This window comes from Thalia democratica, chromosome 6 (assembly GCF_965202585.1).
Source record: "Thalia democratica chromosome 6, ktThaDemo2.hap1.1, whole genome shotgun sequence".
NCBI lineage: Eukaryota > Metazoa > Chordata > Thaliacea > Salpida > Salpidae > Thalia > Thalia democratica.
Window position 1 is genome coordinate 26435458 of NC_139170.1, and position 26223 is coordinate 26461680.

The following is a 26223-nucleotide window of genomic DNA, read 5'->3' on the forward strand; positions in this document are numbered from 1 at the left end:
AGTTCGAGGGTTTTTCAGTTCTAATTCTAATTAAAAAGCCAAACTTAGGATAAATAGTGTTTTTATATATAAACGGGAATTTTTATTCGCTAGGTGGTGCCATAGTTATATCGTTGTACCAGATTGTAAAAGTATAATTTTAATTAAGAATAACAATTGATTCTATTAAGTGTGTTACTTCAACACGCGGTGTCGCAGTTTCGGATTTCAATCACTAAGCAAAAAACGTAATTTATAGGGAATTTTAAGGATTTTCACTTAATTTCAATTTTTTATAGAAACTTACAGAGATTTTTTAGAACATTGCGAATTTTCAGGGATTTATAAGGAAGTGAAACCCTGTATGTTAGTAACAACATTTTTAGAAACTGGAAACGACATCTTAGTTTTATTTAACACTAATTATCTTTTTCTTTAAGTATAAACTAAATCAAATTATAAGCTGTCAACTTTTAACTATATACTTTTGTTATTTTTATTAAACTATATTTTACAGTAATTGCTGAAATTTGTTGCCTCTTTTTCTACTGCTCTTAAGCAATCGAAAAATGTTACGATGTAATATTAATTAAAAATTGTATTTAACTTTAAACAAGTAAACGAGATAAACAACAATTAGTATCTATTAACATATATATTCGAATATTTAGTAATTTTCATATAACAAATTTCTAAACACGGACGTCATTGAAAATGGATTTGATGTTTTCATTTACTTTTGTTGTTTGGCTTTTTTAAAAAAAATACTCCATAATTCTGTAAAAAGAAATTTGTTTAAATATACTACCATAAAACAAATTTAACCCTCAAGAAATTTATAAAATAAAAACCTCAACATTTTGATAAAATATACTTTAACAATTTCAAACATACAAAAAAACATTAAACAAAAACTCATACTTTGTTTACATAGAAAGCAAACTTATACAGGGTTGCTAAATGTTTTTGGAAAATTTTATTCAGGTTTTTTAAATTACACGTTGTAGGGTCTATTTTTAGTTTAAATTAAGTTTAAGGTAAACAACTGTGTTAAACTGTATAACGACATTAAAAAGATACAGGGTTGCCACTAGTGTATTCAAAATTTTTCCAAGTTTTTTAAATATCTTTCATGTTTTTAAAAGTACACATTTTTGGGTATGTTTGTAGTTTAAAGTTAAGTTTTAGGTAAGAAACTGTGTTTTATAGTATAAAAACATTGAAAAGACACTGTAAAGCTACTTTAAATGTGTTTTAATATAAAAATTTTAGATGATGACAAAAAGTTTATACCTATATGGTAAATTTTTTGTGTAAAATTGAAATTTTACTACTGAATATGTTTAAAATTATTAAAAATTCCAGGTTTTTTAGTATTTTTTGTTCAAAATGCCAGGTTTTTCGAGGTTATTTAATAAAATTCTCCAATTCCAGGTTTTTCCAGGTATTTTTACCTTAATTGTCAAGTTCCAGGTTTTTCTAGGTTTCTAGGTAAAGTGGCAACCCTGAAGATATTGTAAAGCTTCTTCAATTAAAAAACAATAGATGATGACAAAAAAAAATATTTATATGATACATTTTTCGTGTCAAATCAAAATTTTACTAGTTAAGATATAAATGTTGTTTGAAATTCCAGGCTTTTTAGTGATTTTAATCATAAATTCCAGGTTTTTTTTCAAAACTTCTCAAATTCCAGGTTTTTTATCAATCCTGATTCATATAAGTTTTTACATTAAAACAACTTAATATTATTTTATTAAACAAAAACAAAGTAAACAAACTCTGTCTTCTAGACGTCTTAGTCGCCTATACATTTTCTCACATTTCTGTCAAAAAAAAAATAATTTTTTTATCAAATAAAATAAATAATTTTAATATATTATGAAACTATAATACAAACATAATACCCTACAAAAATAGGTATACTATCAAAAATCAATCAAGTTCAAGATCTACCCAATTTTTTTCTTTATTTATCAATTTTTTTTTTGGCATTTATTTTTTTTTAATTTATTTTTCACTATCACTGTTTCCCCTAACCCTTACCCATAATCGGTAAGCGGTTCTCGAAATTGACTGGGTGGATTTTGATTGCGGGTGGCTTTTGAACGTTTACCCAAAAATTTTAAAAAAGAATGCAGTACTGAGAACCTTTTAGTTCAATTTATATAATTTGTATTAAATTTCGTCTGTTAGAAATTTTGTTTCCTACATATATTAATTAATTATATAAACAACTAGTTTCCTAGAAAAAAATTAGCCCTACAAACTGCAACCCTCAGACATTGTCGCCCAAACGTCCAAAAAGCCGATTCAGTTTGAAGGATCATCTCTGAGATCATAGTATCCTCCGGCCATACCACTTAATAGCCACCTATTTCACAGCTTTTTAAACCAAGGTTGTGACTATTTCAAACAAAAATGCCAGCGTGAGTGACCAAAAACTTGCCTGAGTTGTTGAAAAACTTTAGTACTACGTAAAAAGTGATTAAAATTTTATTAGACCTTATAACCTTTACAACATTAAAAAAAAATGTGCTGTACACCCTACTCGATCTGATTGTTGTTTGGTGATACTTCAAGGCGAATCACTTATTGGAATAACCAACTGGATTAGCGTCAGTAGTTACAACAACTTACATTTTAAAACTTAGACAAAATAAAGATTCAAACTTAAACTGGTGTTTTTTTTTTAATGAAAGTTAATTGAAATCTAAATTTACTTATTTCACGATAATAATCATGAAATTTATTCTTTTAATTTTATAATAGTTTCTTTTTAAATATGGGGTGTGTAAAACTTCAGGCATTTACTATACTTCAAACAGTAGGGTGCAGAGTTGGTAAAATGCTAATAGTTGTCTTGCTTAATGACCACTGAAGTGTATAAACTTTTTTTGTTTTGTGTTAATAAATTCATGTTTGAGTAATTATAACACTGGGCTTTTTAGGGTGCTTATAAAAAATGAAATTTTCGAATCTTCTGCCTCCAAATTCTATATTATGGAAATAAAATTAAATACTTATTGTGCAAAGTTTTGAAACGAAATGAAGAAAAATACAGGTAGGAACAGTTCGATTGTTGGAAAAAAATAAAAATGGCCTCTCTATATAGCACAGTATATGAAAAAAACAATAGTTTTTTTTTTGTGTATGTAAGCAGATTCATGATTTTTTTTCAAAAAATCCCATTTTTCCGACTTTTTCTGACTTATATGTTTTTTTTTCGCTTTTCCTGACTTCCCTAATTTTCTTGACTATGTGGCAACATTGTACTCCTTTTGAAGCTATTGATGTTTATATTTAAAAAATTTTAATCTGTACTGATTCGGTGTACATAATTGTCTTTTTTATTTACAGAAAGTTTTACAAGTTACCAGTCAAAGGGTTCAACATTCAACTATTTAAGGCTAATTTTAAGTACTCTAGTCAGATATCAGTTTTCTTTGGTTAAACTTTTTGTGACAAAATTCTTGTATGTGATAATGTTTAGCTGTATAATGTTTACACTACTTGTTAGTTGTAAGTAAAAGTTTTAGAGGGACGATCAAATATGCACGAAAAGTCACTTTTATACTAGGGTAATATTTGCACAAAGAATCATTTTCGCAGGAAAGTAAAAAAAAATTTGATTTTAATTAATAAAAATAATCCTTTAACACTAATAAAAGTTTTAAAAATGCAGGTATGGTAACAACAAGTTTAATAACAATTTTTAAGCTATAAACCCTTTTTTTACATACAAAGTTAAATCAAAAATATCAAAAATTACATAACTAAATATTAATAAAGTTCTAAAACCATAGAGGAGTCTAACTTTTATTTTAAATAAATAATATTGGCTCTTATATAAAAGAGAGTTACCGTTTTTTGAGTCAAAAACTATCCTGAATTATCTTAAACTGGCATGAGTAATTCTTAGTTTTTTGAAATCCATTTTAGTAAATCTTAAATTTTTTTAAAACATTTAAAAAAAACTTTTTAAATTCAATTTAATATCAAGTTTTTGAATAAAATTGGTTATAAAATATTAAAGTATTGAAAATGGAACAACAAAATCTTATTCAATATTGAGAAAAAAAAGTGAACTGATATTTTTTTAGATTAACTTGGAGTTTTTAACAAAAAAGACAAACAGATTTGAGCCATTCTGAATTATTTTGATTTCAAACTAGCATAAGTTATTTTGAATCATCCTGAGATTTAAAAAAAATTCAAACTCTCCTCATTATCCTGTCAGTACTGAGAATCCTGTTTGTGACAACCCTAATGAAAGCTTAAATTATAGTTTACAAGCCAGTTTTTTAAAGCAATTAATTTTTTAACTTTCGAAATGTTGTATTTTATGTAAAAAGTTTTTGATACAAATGTAGAGCACTTTTTTTTTCTTTCGAAATTTTTTAAGTTGTTTTAAAAGTCATAACAAAATTTTCAATTTCATCAGTTTTTGAGCTAGAGACCTTAAATTTTCAGGAAAAATCTTTATTTAGTTTAAAATACTTGAAATTTTAGAATGTTAAAAAACAAAAAATAAATTTTGAAAAATCAGTCAAAAAAAGGTAATTTTAGTTTTAATCAAAAATTAGTCCATTGAAAAGATTTAAAAATCAACAATAGGCTTACTGTAAAAATTTGAAGACAACTAGTAAAAAATTATGAAGATACATTTTTAGTGCTATAGTCTTTTTTCTTATTTTTAGTTTTTGCCTTATATAAGGAATCAATTGAGCTCACTGACTTGGATCACTTATATTTATTTTAAATATTTCAAAAATAACTCAAGTATTTTTAAGCTTATAAAAATGTCTGAAAAAGGGATCTCTTTGAGTCAAAAAACTGTCTTGAAAGACCTTAAAGTGTCCTGAGTTTTTTCAAGTCTCTAAATAGTTTTTTTATTTTTAAAAACAAATGAAAATCAAGTTCTACAACAAAAATGTTTATAAAATAGCAAAATATTGTAAATCAACTATACATCATTCAAAAAATAGAAAAATATGTCCAAATAATATTAAAAATCCTAACACTATGCTGATTATTTTATAAAAAACTAAATTATCTTGAGTCAGCATAAGTTTAAAATTTAAGGTTTAGTAAAATGAAACAATTATCTTGAAAATAACTTTTAGTTATTTAATTAAGTAATAGTTGATCCTGATTTAAACGTTTAGACTGATGTTTACATTTGACTCTTTATGACATAACTATTTTCAGCTAGAGTATTTAATATTTGTCAGTCTTTAGCAATTTTATCTGATGATTTGTTAAACAAATTAATAAATAAACCTTTCTAGTTTTTGAAATGAGTGATATGTGTAAAAATATTCTAAAAGGAACCACTATAGAAATAGTTATTTTATTATTTAAAATATAAACTAGAAATAAATAAATAAATAAAGAACTATTAAAAACAGAATAAAGTTTACATTATTAAAATGTATTTTACTGTTGTTAATAATGCACACAATAATATAAATACTATAATTCTCCTATTTAATAGTATCTAAAGCGGTGTAACACTACTAATACTAATAATTTTGGTACAAAAACATACTGAATTATTCTGAGTCATTCTGAAATTTTCAAAAACTTCAAAATACCCTTAGTTATCTTAAGTATCTTGGGTATGTGGCAACCTTACTGATATCTAACACTTACAAAAAAAGATAAACTTAAAAAAAGAAGCTTATGACGTTAATAATAAGCAACTTTTTATTATTATTTTTATCAAAATCTAAGCTTTTTTTTACCTTATACAATATTAAAAAAAATAGAAAAAAATTAGTTATAAAGAGTTAATACAAAATACAACTACCATACTTTATATAGATCACTATTTCTTGTCATTTCATCAATTGGTTGACCATACCTAGACCTGCTTTCAAATCGAATTCTTGAAAATTTAAGGTTGACTGTGCAAGTTGCCATTCTTCTGCAGCTACTATAGGCAAACAAATTTAACATTGTATTAGTTATAAAAACCTTTGCAAAAATTAAATTTTTACTCTTAGAAACTATCAAAACTCTTTTAAGAAAACAGGGTTGCTAATTGTTTTTGGCAAATTTTTTCCAGGTTTTCTAAATTTCTTCCAGACTTTTAAAATTACACATTTTAGAGTTAATTTTTAGTTTAAAATTAAATTTAAGGTGAAAAATGGTGTTTAATAGTATAATGATATTGAAAACATATCTTTAACCTTGTTTAAATGTACTTTATAATATAAAATTTTAGACAATCAAAAATAAATTTATCTATATAATAGATTTTTTGTGTCAAATTTAAATTTTACTACTTAACATGTAAAAATTGCTTAAAATTCTAGGTTTTTCCAGGTTTTTAGTTACTATTGTTTACAATTTCGGTATTCGGTAGTAATTTTCTTCAAAATTCCAGTTTCTTTTAATATTCTCAAATTCTAGGTTTTTCCAGGACGCCAGGTATTTTAGTAAACCTGACAAAATGTATAATTCATTCATGGTTTTGTTTAAAAAATGATTATATTTTTGATTTATTTATGCGTACAAAAGTTTGAATATATTAATTAAAGTTTCTCTTGAGTACACATTTGAACACAGACCAAAAGTGCGTAATTTAATAAAAATACTAATAATTATTTCACAAAAAAGGACAATTTGTATTAGTCATAATGTTATCAAGTAAATTCTAATTCCCTAAAAATATTTTTATTATTTAAATTTTTCTTATTTATGCTATTAAAACTTGTGTAACTATTTAAATAAATTTTTCAATTTCTAAACATATTTTGTGGTATATTTTTTTATATAATGTTTTTCTACTAAGTGTAAAAACCATGCAACTTGGAACTTTTCAACTGTGTAAAAAGAGTATGGATCAAATATATGTAAAAGCACTTTGCACTAAGGATCAAATATGCACAAGGGTTCACTTTTGCACAAAGACTTTTTTGCATGAGTGACAATTTCAAAGAGAACTTAAAGTATAGTAAACAAAAACAAAATAAATAAATAGATTATTGACAAAGGGTAAAGTTAATAGTAAAAAAAACTAAAAGAAAAAACTTAACTAATATATATATGAGTGCTTATTTTAACAGCTAACTTTTAATTTTCCAACTGGAAAAATTTTTAAGCTTAGGAAATTTTATTAAAACATCCTGTGCAAAACTTTAGATGATTTAAATAAATTTTCATCTTGGTTCCAACTAATTTTCTAAAAACCATCACAATTCAAAGTTTATGGAATCCAAAAAATTCTTATTAAACTATTTTTTACATGTGGCTAAGTATCATACAAACACATTGTGAACTATTTAAAACAATTCAAAGAAAATTTTATTGTTGAATTTCTTGATTTTAAATAATTTTTATACAATTTTGTAGGATTTCTTGAATTTCCAGTTTTTTTTTATAAGGGAGAAATGCTAACACGCAAAAGTGTGTTCAAGTTAAAGTGACCCTTTGTGCAAAAGTGTCCCTTTTTAAACTTTTGACACCTACCAGTGTAAAATACATACAATTGTTGATTTTGAAAAAAAAAATTGAATTTTTTTTATAAGCTGAGCAATGACAACAAACAGTTTTTATAATGTTTTAATTTTAAATCTCACAAACATTTTATTGTGGTGTGTCGTGGTAAATCTGGTACACTTCTATATGCAGCTTGTGCTGAGAAAGCATAAGAAAAATTTCACAGCGGCAGTTAAAATTACAAATGATGTAACACTCTTTCTTTTAATGTTGCAAGAGGTAAAGTTTGAGACTGATGTTTTTACCATTAAAAAATAAAAGCAACTAATAATAATATCAAAAATTCTTAACTACAGTTACCTCTTGCAATTCTACAAAATTTGGTTACAAACTAGTGCAATTTAGAATTCTCAAACAATACAAAAAAACTCTTTAATAATGTAAGTTAATTGTATATAATGAGTTAACAATATATTAATTTCTTAATTTTTATATAATTCATATGCTAGTTTTAAATAATACTTGAGTAAATATATTTTAATTATATAGAAGCTAGATACCTAATATATTGGATATTTTTGAATTTTTAAGTAGTGCATTCTACAAGGATCTTATTAAACTTAATTGCTTTTCTCTTTATACTATAGGTGTCTTAGCCCTTCTTTATACCTTTAAATCAAACAAAGTACAATGTTCAATTCCTCAAAATTAATATGGCATAAAGTTTAATTTCAATTTACAATGTTTGTTCCTAGCACATCTAAGATCTTTCTCTAATACCATGCAAGAAAAGTTTAATTCTAGAGGGCAAGGAACAAGGTGAAAAAATACATTGAATAAAATTTAAAAAAATTTATAAAAAAAACTTTTCAAATATATATAAAATTTGAGTACCACAGATGTTTGAGTATTAACTTTTTATTATAAAGAAAAAATGAGAAAGTCACCAAACTGTATTTAATTTAATGCATTATAAGAAAACAGCCAACGTTATCTTGTTTAGTTAGCACTTTTGCTGTTGACACAATGTGTGTATATTCGCAAGAGGTGACTGTAGTGCTGTTTTATGAACAAACATGAGTAGTAGGAAGAAAAAAAGTAAATTTTGAAGCTTTAACAAAACTTCTACATATAAATAACAGTAGATGACATGAATACTACTATTTATTACAGTAAACACTAACACCAGTAGTACTTTTCATGATTAAAATTTTGATTAAGGTTCAGCAGGTCAAAAAGGAAAAATTTTGCTTTTTTTTTACAAAAATTAATATTGGCTTTCATATTGAAGTGTAATTCAGTTTTTATAGAATAAAAAATGTTCCAATACAAACAGTAAGATGGCAATTTATTTTGATCAGTTTACTTGGAATTTTAAAAATTCACTTATAATCCTACTTCTTTGGTTTTAAAGCTATAGACCTCAAATTTTCAGGAAATGTTACTTGTTACAGGGTTAGTGCCCAAAATGTATTAAATTTAGTCTAATATTTATAAATTGAAACAAATTACACTGGGATTTATACAAACATTGCCTTTTAGTGGCGGTTTTGGCTATCCAGGGGTAAGCTTTATTAATAGTCGAAAAAATTGTAAACTTGTTTGGTTTTTTGTAGTGGTGTCCAGCTGGTATTATAACCGGGAATGGGTCACTTATGCACCAGCGTCACTTTTGCACAAAGGGTCACTTTTGAACAAGGGGACACTTTTGCACAGCGACTCTTTAGCACAAGGGGACACTTTTGCATGATGCTACTTTTGCACAGTTGTCACTTTAGCACAAAGGGACATTTTTGCATGGCATCACTTTTACACAAGGAGACACTTTTGCACGGAGGATCACTTTTTCAGGCAAAGTCATTTTTGCCTGGGCTCATCTTTGCACGGCAACATTTTTTCACAATGACATTTTTTACAGCAGCATTGTTGCACAACAATACTTTTACACAACTTCACATTTTTAAGGTGACGTTTAGCCACAGCGACATTTTGGTACATTGACTTTTTGCACTGAACAAAACTTTTGCATGCAGGCCAATTAAAAGTTTTTTAATTAGTTGTAATCTGTAACATAAAAGAAACTGAAAACTAAAACTTTATAACAAACTTATGTTAAAGGCAAAAAATAAAAGGTTTAAATCTTAAACAGTAAAAGTTAATGTGAAAAATCCAACAAAAAGATAAAATAAAATTATTTATAAAAGACTCATACCAGATACAATAAAAACAATTTAATTAGAAACTAAGATAAAAATTACTTTAAGTGTAAATAAATTGTTTATTTTGAATTTTAATACAATTAACAATATTTTAATTTAAACAAAATTAAATTAACCTAGACCACTTAAACTGAAAGACACATACAATAAAATAAAATTAACACAAAAAGTTTATTTATTAAAACAAAGACAAAAACAAAATATAACTTGATACAAAGTTTATAGGTTAACGTAAAAAGCAAAATTTTAATTACAAACTTATACTTATTTATGCTTTGATGTAAAACCATCAACATCAAATATTTAAATGCATTGACTAACAACAAAAATAAAAACCTAACGCTCCAAGGACATTGGCAATAGACTAGCCAGATGAATAATCATTAAGCACATTGAAAAAGGACTCATCATTAATAGAGTAAAGGTGCAGCTAATAAAATTGAACTATAAACTAAGCTAAATATTAAATTTAAATCAACGGTTGATAAAAATTACTTATTACTTTTACTAACTAAAAATTAATTTAAATAAAACTTTTTTAACTTTATCGAAATTCTTTAAATTTTTAGCAAGTTACTAGTTCATTTAGAAGTTTGTTAGATATTTCAACTGACCAACAAAAAAAAACTATGCCAAGCTTCATTATTGAAATAATGATTGTTTGTATTTTTTTGTTTTTATTTAAGTATGTAATTAGTTCTATAAGGTTTAAAAATTGATTGTATTTTAATTGTAGTTTCACTGTTTAAAAAAAAAGTAATGAGGTCAAATTCAATTTTCTTGTATTCTAATGATTTAATATTAAGTTTAATTAGTCTATCATATCAGAATAATGCAGCTCTGGAAGACTAATATGCTATATTATCTTTGAACAGATTCTATATGGTTAATATCTTTTTTTAGTTATTTAGACCAAGTTGGTGTGTTAAATTTTAACTTAAGACGAATCTAAATAAGGATGTTTATATTCAAAGACTTAAAGCTCTTTAAGTAGTTTAAGATGTAGTTGATGCAATTTGGTAAACGTAATTTATATTGTGATTTCATTTAAAATTTTTAGCAATAAAAATTCGAAATCTTTAAACACTTAAGCTGATATTGTTTATTTTAAAGTCAAAAGTAGAGATGGTAGTGTTTTTTTTTAATGCAAAAATGTATGTAACGTTGTGCAAAAGTTTTTACGTGCAACTTTGCATGCAAAAGTGACAACTGTACAAAAGTGTCTTTTTGTGCAAAAATGACACTGTGCAAAAATGACCCTCTGTCCAAAAGAGTTGCCATGCAAAAATGTCTTTTTGTGCTAAATGAAGACCTTGTAAAAGTGACGCTATGCAAAAGTGTCCCCTTGTGCAAAAGTATGACGCTCAGGCAAAAGTGATAAGTAATGCTCGTGCAAAAGTGACACCTACCCATTATAACCAGATGAAACCACATAACTTGTTAGATAGGTAGTAGGTGGGTAGTATATTAATAATAGAACCTTCTGATACATTTTTCTTATAAAATCATCTTTAAAAATATGGTTCCTCAAAAATAAATGAAAATGTTCAGTTTTCAGAACTTAAGTTGTTGTGTAATTGTTGAAATAATATTAACAGGCAATGTTTTACAGAGTGTTGAAAAAAAATCAAATGTTTGTTCTGAAAAAATTACAAATTCTAATAATTTATTCAAAACAAAGTATAACATATTCTTTTTAGTTTGAAACTCAGAAGTTTTCTTGCATTTGTAATGAAAAATACTAACATTTTGCATTCAAAAGTTAAATGACCATTAAAAATAAAATCCAATTTAACAATTTACTCAAAAAACTCTCATAACTTCAGGCTTTTGAACTGACTAAAAACAGGGTTGCCACTCTTTGAGCCAAAAAATCTTCCCTGAGTGACCAAAAATTTCCCTGAGTAACCTTAAATTTCCCTGAGATTCCCTAAGTACTTTTCAAATCTTAAAAAAAATTTTTCTCTTCTAACACAAATTATTAATACCTCATTCTCATTTTTCTTCTTTAATAATAAAAGGAAGGTTGTATGTGTATGCTTCTGCATTAAATTTATGAAAAAAACTGTTTTCAAAAACTCAATCTTAAAAGGTTTAAACCAATTAAAAATTAAAAACTAAATTTTTGCACAACTTTGTGTAAACTTGTTAGTTAACTTTCTACATAAAAGAATAAAGTTTAATTTGTTTGACATTTTAATTGACAAAATTTAATTATACTATAATAATAATTTCACATGAAGAACTCACTTAAATGCATACATAATAACTTCATTATGACTTGTATGTCTTTCCTAGCAACTGTTCTGAATGCAGAAAATAAAACTTAAAAGCTTAACAATATTGTAAAAAAAACCTGCAAAAAGAAAGTTTATAGAAATAGCTAAAGAAATATCTCATATCAAAGTACAACTTAATACCTAACAACTGATACAAAATAATCTAAAATTAAATTTTTTTTATGTTTTTTAGAAGTTCATACACAATCTATTCTATTTGCGTTGTCCTTAGCAGCTATTTCTCTTGCTAATAATTCTTTCATTGCTTCTAATTCAGACTGTTTGTTGGCATCTGCAGTATATTTGTCATAGTCTTCATTCAAACATTTGAGTTGCTTTGTAAGTTTACTTTTTTGTTCTCTTAACTAGCTCAAAGCATCACCTTTATTTGGAACAGATATGCCAAATATTGGGCCCTAGAAGATTTTACAAATTTTAACAATTCAGAACTTAGTTCAACTGTGCTTCGTTCTAGACTGTTTGCATATAGATGATCTTTGATCATTCTTCGGGACCTTATTGTCATCTCTCCCATATTAGTTGATATTACTTCCTTATTTGAGCTAAAGCCCCGTTCAACACTTGCCTGGCCATTGTGAAGCACAAAAACAGCCTCAAGGACTCTTGTTAAATCTTTATACTTGCTTGGGATATCGAGTGTGTCAAAATAAAAGGTGTCTAAACTGTGATTTTTTTCAAGAAAATTTTCAAAAAGTATTTGAGTGTTAGAAGAACTTAACAAATCAATGTATTGATTAATGCTGTCATCACCCTCTTTTGCTTTTAGTATCTTCATGCTGACAAGTTGTTGGACCAACCTTGTAAAGTTTCTGACACAACAGTTTTTACCCATTCTAATTAGACATGCCGGGTTTAAAACAGCAGCCCTTTTTAAAAAGTTCAAACCAACAGTCATTCTTGTTTTAATTTTTTTATTATAGCAATATAAAAAGTTTACATTCCTTGTGAAATGACTTGAACAAAATGTTAGAAACTTTACCTTGATTTAGCAAATCTTGAATTAAAGTAGAAGCAGCACATCCTAACTCTACATCTTTTTTGTGAAAACTTTTATTTTGAAAATGCTCATTATTTAGTTCAAGTAGCTTTTTTCCAGTTGAATGGGCTTCCATGAAAGAAGTAGTAAAAACAATATTCATTAACTTGTATACTAACTTCTGTATATCATCATACATGAAAGGAATGCTTGGGCTGTTTTCCTGATACCTTGTTAAATATGGAACCAAAAATGAGGCAACAAAGCTAAAAAATAGTGTTTTTTAAACTACATAAGTAACTAAAAATAAAAAGTTTATTAGAAGTTTTCAATGAATAGTTAACAACAACTTTAATTTCTCTAAACTGTTTGATTTTACTTAAGTAAATATAAATTTATAACTTGAAAAAACTACAATGTTAATACTAAGAATATTTAAGAACTAGCCACAGGGCTAAAAAAATTCTAAATAACCACTTAAATAATAAAAATTACTACTTTTGAACAAAATATTGAAACTGGATTAACTAAACCTCATTCTAGATCTAGAAAAAAATTTCCCTGAGATTTTCAAAAACTTCCCTGAAATTTAGAGAAAAAATCAAAACTTCCCTGAGTTTCCCTGAGTTAAAAGAAAAATGCCAAAATTCCCTGAGTTTCCCTGAGATTTTCACGATTCTATAGTTGGCTCCATATTCAAAGGCTAAGATTCATATTCAACACTATTTGAAATATTTCTATTTTTACTGATAGTATCCTTGTAATATTTTGTACAGCTAATCTAATAAACCTTTTCTCTTTGGATTATAAGTTTCAAAAAAAAAAACAATTATTGACGTCATAATCGGCTGTTTAAGATGAAAATGTTGTATAACCATTATTTATCGTACTCTATTTGAAATATTTCTATTTTTACTGATAGTATCCTTGTAATATTTCGTACAGCTAATCTAATAAACCTTTTTTCTTGGATTATAAGTTTAATAAAAACAATTATTGACGTCATAATCGGCTGTTTAAAATGAAAATGTTGTATAACTATTATTTATCGTACACTACTTGAAATATTTTAATTTTTACTGATAATATCCTTGTAATATTTCGTACAGCTAATCTAATAAACCTTTTTTCTTTGGATTATAAGTTTCAAAAAATAAAAACAATTATTGACGTCATAATCGGCTGTTTAAGATGAAAATGTTGTATAACCTTTATTTATCGTACACTATTCTAAACATCTCGCTAAAAAGTTTCTAAACTTATTCTTTAATACAACTAACTGATATAAAAGTTTATCACCTTTCTCTTACGAGTTTAGGTTATAGATCAATTTATATTAGACGGATTTCCAGGAACTTTAGATATAAACTTAGTTTTAAGGACGGATTCTAAGTCTAAGTAAAAAAAAATACGGTTGAAACTAGATCCGGTTCCATGTAGTAACCTTAGGTTTAAAATTATTGAACAAAACTCATATAAAACAATTTGTACTATTTATTTTGTACTATTTAATTTGTACTTATTTAGTCTAAAGAAAACCAAAGTAAAAGTAATGTTGTTTAAATACTGGTGCAAGGAATTATTAAAATTATTAAAAATGTATATATAAAAAATAAAACAATTTTTTTTGTTTTTTTTTTATAATTTTGTTTTTTTTGCAAAAGACTTTTCTAAAGATTGCAAGGAACATTTCCTAAAAATTTAAGGTAGTTATCTAAAAAACCTAGGAGAAGATATATTCTTAGTGATTTCTAGTTATTTGCTGTTTTAGTTGTGCATCCCATAAAGAACCTATTGTTGCCTCCGACTTTGACCGGCTCTATCTCAATGGTTGTTTTGAGTTTTTAAAATCTGTAAAAAGCATCTTGTAGCTCAGTAAAAACTATATAAAATAAGATCACATTCTAAAAAAAGTGTTTCAACCCCCCTATGCCCTTAAACTTATCTTAATATGCCCTTAACCTTTAACTTAATTTATTTTTGTTGATGAACAAGATCATTCAAAAGTTTAATATAGTTTTACATTTGTCTTAGATTGTATTAGCTGTTTTACAATAAAATAAGGTTATATATTTCATATTTTACTGGCAAGATAGTTCATTTTACGTTTAACAAAGTTTAATTACATTTTAGTCTAGTAGTAGTCTTTTTTTCTCGAAAAGGCATGTATTGTATTATTAAAGGCTCAATAAAGGCACTAGATAGATTAAACAATTTTTTAATTTAGTTTAGATAAGTTTCTTCGTTGATATTATTTTATAAAGTCTAGTAAATACAAACATTCTTTCAAAAGATATTTTATTTAATTTCATCCATGAAAGGTTGTATTAGACAAAAAAAAATTTAATTAAAGTTTTGCTTCAAACTTAATTTTTTGGTTAATCTGAATTTTTTTATTTTTAGTTCAAAATTAAAACGAATATCATTGTTTTCGATTCGATGAAAAATTCAAAACAAGAAAAAAATCAGTGCGAGACTTTTTTAAAGTATATGAAGTAAGTTTTATGTTATGTTTAGGCTTGTTTTGGATCCACAGTTTTTCAAACACCACATAGTTATTCGTTTTATTAAGTATCAAGTTTGTATTGTGTTGTATTTAAGCAGTGTGATTTTTGTTTTTCTTTTTGTTTACCGACTGAAAATACTTTTTTACAATATCGTTATAGTGTTAAAATTAATTTCATTTTTTCTTGTTTATCTAGAAATCATCTTGAAAACAAAGAAAAGTTGTTAAAAACAGTAAATACATTCAAAGCTATATCAATAAACCATAATGAGCAGAAAGACGGAGTTAGCTGTGGGCTTCATGTAGTTGAGGTACAAGTATGATATATAAATAACATGTAAACAAAATTATAGATGACAGCGTATGACTTAATTTAATAAAAAAGTAAGATTCTTTTAGTAATAAATTTAATAAACAGGCTGCAGAAGAAGTATTTCTCACTTATCCACAGCTTCCACTATCAATACAGTTAACAACTGATCCAATGAAAAATCATGAAAAAAGGCTTAAAGTGGCAACTTGGTTAATAAATGAAGAAGGTAAAATTACTTTTTACTACGAAGTTACTTAGTTTTTTATTTTTATAGTTTAACATATATACTTAGCTTGTAATACATAACACTCATATAAACTAAATTATTTTTATTTTTAGTCATAAACACAACTATCTGCTACAAATGCTTTATGCATACTCCAAGTTATAGGAATTGTTATTAAGATAATTGTGATTGGGTAAGCTGTTTACATTTTTATGCTTAGTTGATTTACGTTTTAAAATAAAACCTAACAAAAGTCAATATCAAGTTATTTAGACAAGCAATTTTTAGGTACAATTCGACAATTGCCTAAAATGGTACCACAAGTGCTGCCTTAAAATGCTGCCAGAACATTTTAAACAAATTAAAGACTTAAAATTGTATTGGAGTTGCTCATTATGTAAATTTATGTAAGATGGTGATAAGTCACAATGAAATTGTGATACGACGTAATGACAGCATTTAACTTTCTTTTTAATATTCTGTGTAAAATGTTTTTTGATCAATACAGTTTTTCTATCTTTTTTAGAAACTAAAACAAGTTTATGATTAGAATAAATTTAATTAGTTTCGCTAATTGTTTTTTTTTTCGTTAAATACTAATAAAAGTACAACAACAAAAAAAATTCTTTATTTATTTAACAGTTAAATACAAAGTACATTTATCATAAGCTTAAACATTTATCATAAGCTATTACTTATGTAATTACATTGTATTAAAACAGTTAGTTGAATATACAAAACAAAAACTTAGTCGATTTTTCTACGAAAATCAAGAGGTCGACTGTTTTTTTTTTATAGTGTTTGTTTTTATTAATTGAAACTTATAATCCAAAGATTTAAGGTTTATTAAATTAGCTGTACGAAATATTACAAGGATATTATCAGTAAAAATAGAAATATTTCAAATAGAGTACGATAAATAATGGTTATAAAACATTTTCATCTTAAACAGCCGATTATGACGTCAATAATTGTTTTTATTTTTGAAACTTATAATCCAAAGATTTAAGGTTTATTAGATTAGCTGTACGAAATATTACAAGGATACTATCAGTAAAAATAGAAATATTTCAAATAGAGTACGATAAATAATGGTTATACAACATTTTCATCTTAAACAGCCGATTATGACGTCAATAATTGTTTTTATTTTTTAAAACTTATAATCCAAAGATTTAAGTTTTATTAGATTAGCTGTACGAAATATTACAAGGATACTATCAGTAAAAATAGAAATATTTCAAATAGAGTACGATAAATAATGGTTATACAACATTTTCATCTTAAACAGCCGATTATGACGTCAATAATTGTTTTTATTTTTTGAAACTTATAATCCAAAGAGAAAAGGTTTATTTGATTAGCTATACGAAATATTACAAGGATATTATCAGTAAAAATAGAAATATTTCAAATAGAGTACGATAAATAATGGTTATACAACATTTTCATTTTAAACAGCCGATTATGACGTCAATAAATGTTTTTATTTTTTGAAACTTATAATCCGAAAAGAAAAGGTTTATTAGATTAGCTGTACGAAATATTACAAGGATACTATCAGTAAAAATAGAAATATTTCAAATAGAGTACGATAAATAATGGTTATACAACATTTTCATCTTAAACAGCCGATTTTGACGTCAATAATTGTTTTTATTTTTTAAAACTTATAATCCAAAGAGAAAAGGTTTATTAGATTAGCTGTACGAAATATTACAAGGATACTATCAGTAAAAATAGAAATATTTCAAATAGAGTACGATTAATAATGGTTATACAACATTTTCATCTTAAACAGCTTATTATGACGTCAATAATTGTTTTTATTTTTGAAACTTATAATCCAAAGAGAAAAGATTTATTAAATTGGCTGTACGAAATATTACAAGGATACTATCAGTAAAAATAGAAATATTTCAAATAGAGTACGATAAATGATGGTTATACAACATTTTCATCTTAAACAGCTTATTATGACGTCAATAATTGTTTTTATTTTTTGAAACTTATAATCCAAAGAGAAAATATTTATTAAATTAGCTGCACGAATTATTACAAGGATACTATTAGTAAAAATAGAAATATTTCAAATAGAGTACGATAAATAATGGTTATACAACATTTTTATCTTAAACAGCCGATTATGACGTCAATAATTGTTTTTATTTTTTGTAACTTATAATCCAAAGAGAAAAGATTTATTTGACTAGCTATACGAAATATTACAAGGATACTATCAGTAAAAATAAAAATATTTCATATAGAGTACGATAAATAATGGTTATACAACATTTTCATCTTAAACAGCCGATTATGACGTCAATAAATTGTTTTTATTTTTTGAAACTTATAATCCAAAGAGAAACAGGTTTATAAGATTAGCTGTACAAAATATTACAAGGATACTATCAGTAAAAATAGAAATATTTCAAATAGAGTACGATAAATAATGGTTATACAACATTTTCATCTTAAACAGCCGATTATGACGTCAATAATTGTTTTTTTTTTTGAAACTTATAATCCAAAGAGAAAAGATTTATTCAATTAGCTTTACGAAATATTACAAGGATACTATTAGTAAAAATAGAAATATTTCAAATAGAGTACGATAAATGATGGTTATACAACATTTTCATATTAAACAGCCTATTATGACGTCAATAATTGTTTTTACTTTTTGAAACTTATAATCCAAAATTTTAAGGTTTATTAGATTAGCTGTACAAAATATTACAAGGATACTATCAGTAAAAAATCGAAATACTTCAAATAGAGTACGATAAATAATGGTTATACAACATTTTCATCTTAAACAGCCGATTATGACGTCAATAATTGTTTTTATTTTTGAAACTTATAATCCAAAGAGAAAAGGTTTATTAAATTAGCTGTACGAAATATTACAAGGATACTATTAGTAAAAATAGAAATATTTCAAATAGAGTACGATAAATAATGGTTATACAACATTTTCATCTTAAACAGCCGATTATGACGTCAATAATTGTTTTTATTTTTTGAAACTTATAATCCAAAGAGAAAAGGTTTATTTGATTACCTATACGAAATATTACAAGGATATTATCAGTAAAAATAGAAATGTTTCAAATAGAGTACGATAAATAATGGTTATACAACATTTTAATCTTAAACAGCCGATTATGACGTCAATAATTGTTTTTATTTTTTGAAACTTATAATCCAAAAAGAAAAGATTTATTAGATTAGCTGTACGAAATATTACAAGGATACTATCAGTAAAAATAGAAATATTTCAAATAGAGTACGATAAATAATGGTTATACAACATTTTCATCTTAAACAGCCGATTATGACGTCAATAATTGTTTTTAATTTTTGAATCTTATAATCCAAAGAGAAAAGGTTTATTAGATTAGCTGTAAAAAAAATTACAAGGATACTATCAATTAAAATAGAAATATTTCAAATAGAGTACGATAAATAATAGTTATATAACATTTTCATCTTAAACAGCCGATTATGACGTCAATAATTGTTTTTATTTTAACTATCCCGATTTTCTTCTAATGTTACTTATACGCGCGATGCTGGTTATTATCTGACTCCGTGCGCGTTATAAGTATTTATCGGTGATGTTATTTATATGTTTAGATATGACTTAGCTAAGTTATTTAGCTAAGTCGACTTAATGAATTGCGAACTAAACTTAGACTATCTTTTAAGCTTAGTTTAATTAAATAGTTAGATTGTTAGAATGCTTAACTAATTGTGTATAAGAAATCGAGTTTAAAAACACAAGTTGTATTGAAATGATTATAAACTGCGATACATGATAACAAAATATACAAATAAGCTATTCCAATTTACAAGTTAAAATAAAAAACAGTCGCCTTCGTACAAGAAGTACGAGGCGACCACAATCTTTTCAAACAATATACTATCAGTACAAAGGTGAAACTAGACTGCCCCATGATGCTAAAGCAGTTCGATAAGTAAACAAAGAGATAAAAAGTCCCTAATTTGAGAAAACTCTCTAGCGCCCTTTTTTATTTAAACGCAAAGTCGTTACATTATTTTTGAGACTTATAATCCAAAGAGAAAAGATTTATTAAATTAGCTGTACGAAATATTACAAGGATACTATCAGTAAAAATAGAAATATTTCAAATAGAGTACGATAAATAATGGTTATACAACATTTTCATCTTAAACAGCCGATTATGACGTCAATAATTGTTTTTATTTTTTGAAACTTATAATCCAAAGATTTAAGGTTTATTAGATTAGCTGTACGAAATATTACAAGGATACTATCAGTAAAAATAGAAATATTTCAAAAAGAGTACGATAAATAATGATTATACAACATTTTCATCTTAAACAGCCGATTATGACGTCAATTATTGTTTTTAATTTTTGACTTTATAATCCAAAGAGAAAAGGTTTATTAGATTAGCTGTACAAAATATTACAAGGATACTATCAGTAAAAATAGAAATATTTCAAATAGAGTACGATAAATAATGGTTATACAACATTTTCATCTTAAACAGCCAATTATGACGTCAATAATTGTTTTTATTTTTTGAAACTTATGATCCAAAGAGAAAAGGTTTATTAGATTAGCTGTACGAAATATTACAAGGATACTATCAGTAAAAATAGAAATATTTCAAATAGAGTACGATAAATAATGGTTATACAACATTTTCATCTTAAACAGCCGATTATGACGTCAATAATAGTTTTTATTTTTTGAAACTTATAATCCAAAAAAAAAAGTTTTTTAGATTGGCTGTACGAAATATTACAAGGATACTATCAGTAAAAATAGAAATATTTCAAATAGAGTACGATAAATGATGGTTATACAACATTTACATCTTAAACAGCTTATTATGACGTCAATAATTGTTTTTATTTTTTGAAACTTATAATCCAAAGATCAAAGGTTTATTAGATTAGCTGTACGAAATATTACAAGGATACTATCAGTAAAAATAGAAATATTTCAAATAGAGTACGATAAATGATGGTTATACAACATTTTCATCTTAAACAGCTTATTTTGACGTCAATAATTGTTTTTATTTTTTGAAACTTATAATCCAAAGATTTAAGGTTTATTAGATTAGCTGTACGAAATATTACAAGGATACTATCAGTAAAAATAGAAATATTTCAAATAGAGTACGATAAATAATGGTTATACAACATTTTCATCTTAAACAGCCGATTATGACGTCAATAATTGTTTTTATTTTTTGAAACTTATAATCCAAAGATTTAAGGTTTAATAGATTAGCTGTTAAAAAATATTACAAGGATACTATCAGTAAAAATAGAAATATTTCAAATAGAGTACGATAAATAATGGTTATACAACATTTTCATCTTAAACAGCCGATTATGACGTCAATAATTGTTTTTATTTTTTGAAACTTATAATCCAAAGAGAAAAGGTTTATTTAATCAGCTATACGAAATATTACAAAGATATTATCAGTAAAAATAGAAATATTTCAAATAGAGTACGATAAATAATGGTTATACAACATTTTCATCTTAAACAGTCAATTATGACGTCAATAATTGTTTTTATTTTTTGAAACTTATAATCCAAAGAGAAAAGGTTTATTAGATTAGCTGTACAAAATATTACAAGGATATTATTAGTAAAAATAGAAATATTTCAAATAGAGTACGATAAGTAATGGTTATACAACATTTTCATCTTAAACAGCCGATTATGACGTCAATAATTGCTTTTATTGTTGAAACTTATAATCCAAAGAGAAAAGATTTATTAGATTAGCTGTACGAAATATTACAAGGATACTATCAGTAAAAATAGAAATATTTCAAATAGAGTACGATAAATGATGGTTATACAACATTTTCATCTTAAACAGCTGATTATGACGTCAATAATTGTTTTTATTTTATGAAACTTATAATCCAAAGATTTAAGGTTTATTAGATTGGCTGTACGAAATATTACAAGGATACTATCAGTAAAAATAGAAATATTTCAAATAGAGTACGATAAATGATGGTTATACAACATTTTCATCTTAAACAGCTGATTATGACGTCAATAATTGTTTTTATTTTTTGAAACTTATAATCTAAAGATTTAAGGTTTATTAGATTGGCTGTACGAAATATTACAAGGATACTATCAGTAAAAATAGAAATATTTCAAATAGAGTACGATAAATAATGGTTATACAACATTTTCATCTTAAACAGCTGATTATGACGTCAATAATTGTTTTTAATTTTTGAAACTTATAATCCAAAGAGAAAAGGTTTATTAGATTAGCTGTACGAAATATTACAAGGATACTATCAGTAAAAATTGAAATATTTCAAATAGAGTACGATAAATGATGGTTATACAACATTTACATCTTAAACAGCTTATTATGACGTCAATAATTGTTTTTATTTTTTGAAACTTATAATCCAAAGATTTAAAGTTTATTAGATTAGCTGTACGAAATATTACAAGGATACTATCAGTAAAAATAGAAATATTTCAAATAGAGTACGATAAATAATGGTTAAACAACATTTTCATCTTAAACAGCCGATTATGACGTCAATAATTGTTTTTATTTTTTGAAACTTATAATCAAAAGATTTAAGGTTTATTAGATTAGCTGTACGAAATATTACAAGGATACTATCAGTAAAAATAGAAATATTTCAAATAGAGTACGATAAATAATGGTTATACAACATTTTCATCTTAAACAGCCGATTATGACGTCAATAATTGTTTTTATTTTTTGAAACTTATAATCCAAAGAGAAAAGGTTTATTTGATTGGCTGTACGAAATATTACAAGGATACTATCAGTAAAAATAGAAATATTTCAAATAGAGTACGATAAATAATGGTTATACAACATTTTCATCTTAAACAGCCGATTATGACGTCAATAATAGTTTTTAGTTTTTGAAACTTATAATCCAAAAAAGAAAAGTTTATTAGATTGGCTGTACGAAATATTACAAGGATACTATCAGTAAAAATAGAAATATTTCAAATAGAGTACGATAAATAATGGTTATACAACATTTTCATCTTAAACAGCCAATTATGACGTCAATAATTGTTTTTATTTTTTGAAACTTATGATCCAAAGAGAAAAGGTTTATTAGATTAGCTGTACGAAATATTACAAGGATACTATCAGTAAAAATAGAAATATTTCAAATAGAGTACGATAAATAATGGTTATACAACATTTTAATCTTAAACAGCCGATTATGACGTCAATAATTGTTTTTATTTTTTGAAACTTATAATCCAAAAAGAAAAGATTTATTAGATTAGCTGTACGAAATATTACAAGGATACTATCAGTAAAAATAGAAATATTTCAAATAGAGTACGATAAATAATGGTTACACAACATTTTCATCTTAAACAGCCGATTATGACGTCAATAATTGTTTTTAATTTTTGAATCTTATAATCCAAAGAGAAAAGGTTTATTAGATTAGCTGTAAAAAAAATTACAAGGATACTATCAGTTAAAATAGAAATATTTCAAATAGAGTACGATAAATAATAGTTATATAACATTTTCATCTTAAACAGCCGATTATGACGTCAATAATTGTTTTTATTTTAACTATCCCGATTTTCTTCTAATGTTACTTATACGCGCGATGCTGGTTATTATCTGACTCCGTGCGCGTTATAAGTATTTATCGGTGATGTTATTTATATGTTTAGATATGACTTAGCTAAGTTATTTAGCTAAGTCGACTTAATGAATTGCGAACTAAACTTAGACTATCTTTTAAGCTTAGTTTAATTAAATAGTTAGATTGTTAGAATGCTTAACTAATTGTGTATAAGAAATCGAGTTTAAAAACACAAGTTGTATTGAAATGATTATAAACTGCGATACATGATAACAAAATATACAAATAAGCTATTCCAATTTACAAGTTAAAATAAAAAACAGTCGCCTTCGTACAAGAAGTACGAGGCGACCACAATCTTTTCAAACAATATACTATCAGTACAAAGGTGAAACTAGACTGCCCCATGATGCTAAAGCAGTTCGATAAGTAAACAAAGAGATAAAAAGTCCCTAATTTGAGAAAACTCTCTAGCGCCCTTTTTTATTTAAACGCAAAGTCGTTACATTATTTTTGAGACTTATAATCCAAAGAGAAAAGATTTATTAAATTAGCTGTACGAAATATTACAAGGATACTATCAGTAAAAATAGAAATATTTCAAATAGAGTACGATAAATAATGGTTATACAACATTTTCATCTTAAACAGCCGATTATGACGTCAATAATTGTTTTTATTTTTTGAAACTTATAATCCAAAGATTTAAGGTTTATTAGATTAGCTGTACGAAATATTACAAGGATACTATCAGTAAAAATAGAAATATTTCAAAAAGAGTACGATAAATAATGATTATACAACATTTTCATCTTAAACAGCCGATTATGACGTCAATTATTGTTTTTAATTTTTGACTTTATAATCCAAAGAGAAAAGGTTTATTAGATTAGCTGTACAAAATATTACAAGGATACTATCAGTAAAAATAGAAATATTTCAAATAGAGTACGATAAATAATGGTTATACAACATTTTCATCTTAAACAGCCAATTATGACGTCAATAATTGTTTTTATTTTTTGAAACTTATGATCCAAAGAGAAAAGGTTTATTAGATTAGCTGTACGAAATATTACAAGGATACTATCAGTAAAAATAGAAATATTTCAAATAGAGTACGATAAATAATAGTTATACAACATTTTCATCTTAAACAGCCGATTATGACGTCAATAATAGTTTTTATTTTTTAAAACTTATAATCCAAAAAAAAAAGTTTTTTAGATTGGCTGTACGAAATATTACAAGGATACTATCAGTAAAAATAGAAATATTTCAAATAGAGTACGATAAATGATGGTTATACAACATTTACATCTTAAACAGCTTATTATGACGTCAATAATTGTTTTTATTTTTTGAAACTTATAATCCAAAGATCAAAGGTTTATTAGATTAGCTGTACGAAATATTACAAGGATACTATCAGTAAAAATAGAAATATTTCAAATAGAGTACGATAAATGATGGTTATACAACATTTACATCTTAAACAGCTTATTTTGACGTCAATAATTGTTTTTATTTTTTGAAACTTATAATCTAAAGATTTAAGGTTTATTAGATTGGCTGTACGAAATATTACAAGGATACTATCAGTAAAAATAGAAATATTTCAAATAGAGTACGATAAATAATGGTTATACAACATTTTCATCTTAAACAGCCGATTATGACGTCAATAATTGTTTTTATTTTTTGAAACTTATAATCCAAAGATTTAAGGTTTAATAGATTAGCTGTTAAAAAATATTACAAGGATACTATTAGTAAAAATAGAAATATTTCAAATAGAGTACGATAAATAATGGTTATACAACATTTTCATCTTAAACAGCCGATTATGACGTCAATAATTGTTTTTATTTTTTGAAACTTATAATCCAAAGAGAAAAGGTTTATTTAATCAGCTATACGAAATATTACAAAGATATTATCAGTAAAAATAGAAATATTTCAAATAGAGTACGATAAATAATGGTTATACAACATTTTCATCTTAAACAGTCAATTATGACGTCAATAATTGTTTTTATTTTTTGAAACTTATAATCCAAAGAGAAAAGGTTTATTAGATTAGCTGTACAAAATATTACAAGGATATTATTAGTAAAAATAGAAATATTTCAAATAGAGTACGATAAGTAATGGTTATACAACATTTTCATCTTAAACAGCCGATTATGACGTCAATAATTGCTTTTATTGTTGAAACTTATAATCCAAAGAGAAAAGATTTATTAGATTAGCTATACGAAATATTACAAGGATACTATCAGTAAAAATAGAAATATTTCAAATAGAGTACGATAAATGATGGTTATACAACATTTTCATCTTAAACAGCTGATTATGACGTCAATAATTGTTTTTATTTTATGAAACTTATAATCCAAAGATTTAAGGTTTATTAGATTGGCTGTACGAAATATTACAAGGATACTATCAGTAAAAATAGAAATATTTCAAATAGAGTACGATAAATGATGGTTATACAACATTTTCATCTTAAACAGCTGATTATGACGTCAATAATTGTTTTTATTTTTTGAAACTTATAATCTAAAGATTTAAGGTTTATTAGATTGGCTGTACGAAATATTAC

The 26223-nt window shown here is 25.3% G+C and overlaps 1 long non-coding RNA gene across 1 annotated transcript; it reads right to left on the bottom strand.

Moving 5' to 3' along the window:
* Positions 1-607: 607 nt before the first annotated feature.
* On the bottom strand, positions 608-5955 carry LOC145838663 (uncharacterized). Its single transcript, XR_014370046.1, has 3 exons — positions 5797-5955; positions 1761-1805; positions 608-756 (listed from the first exon to the last, which is right to left on the bottom strand). It is a non-coding gene; the product is annotated as an uncharacterized LOC145838663 (long non-coding RNA).
* Between the last annotated feature and the right edge of the window lie 20268 nt (positions 5956-26223).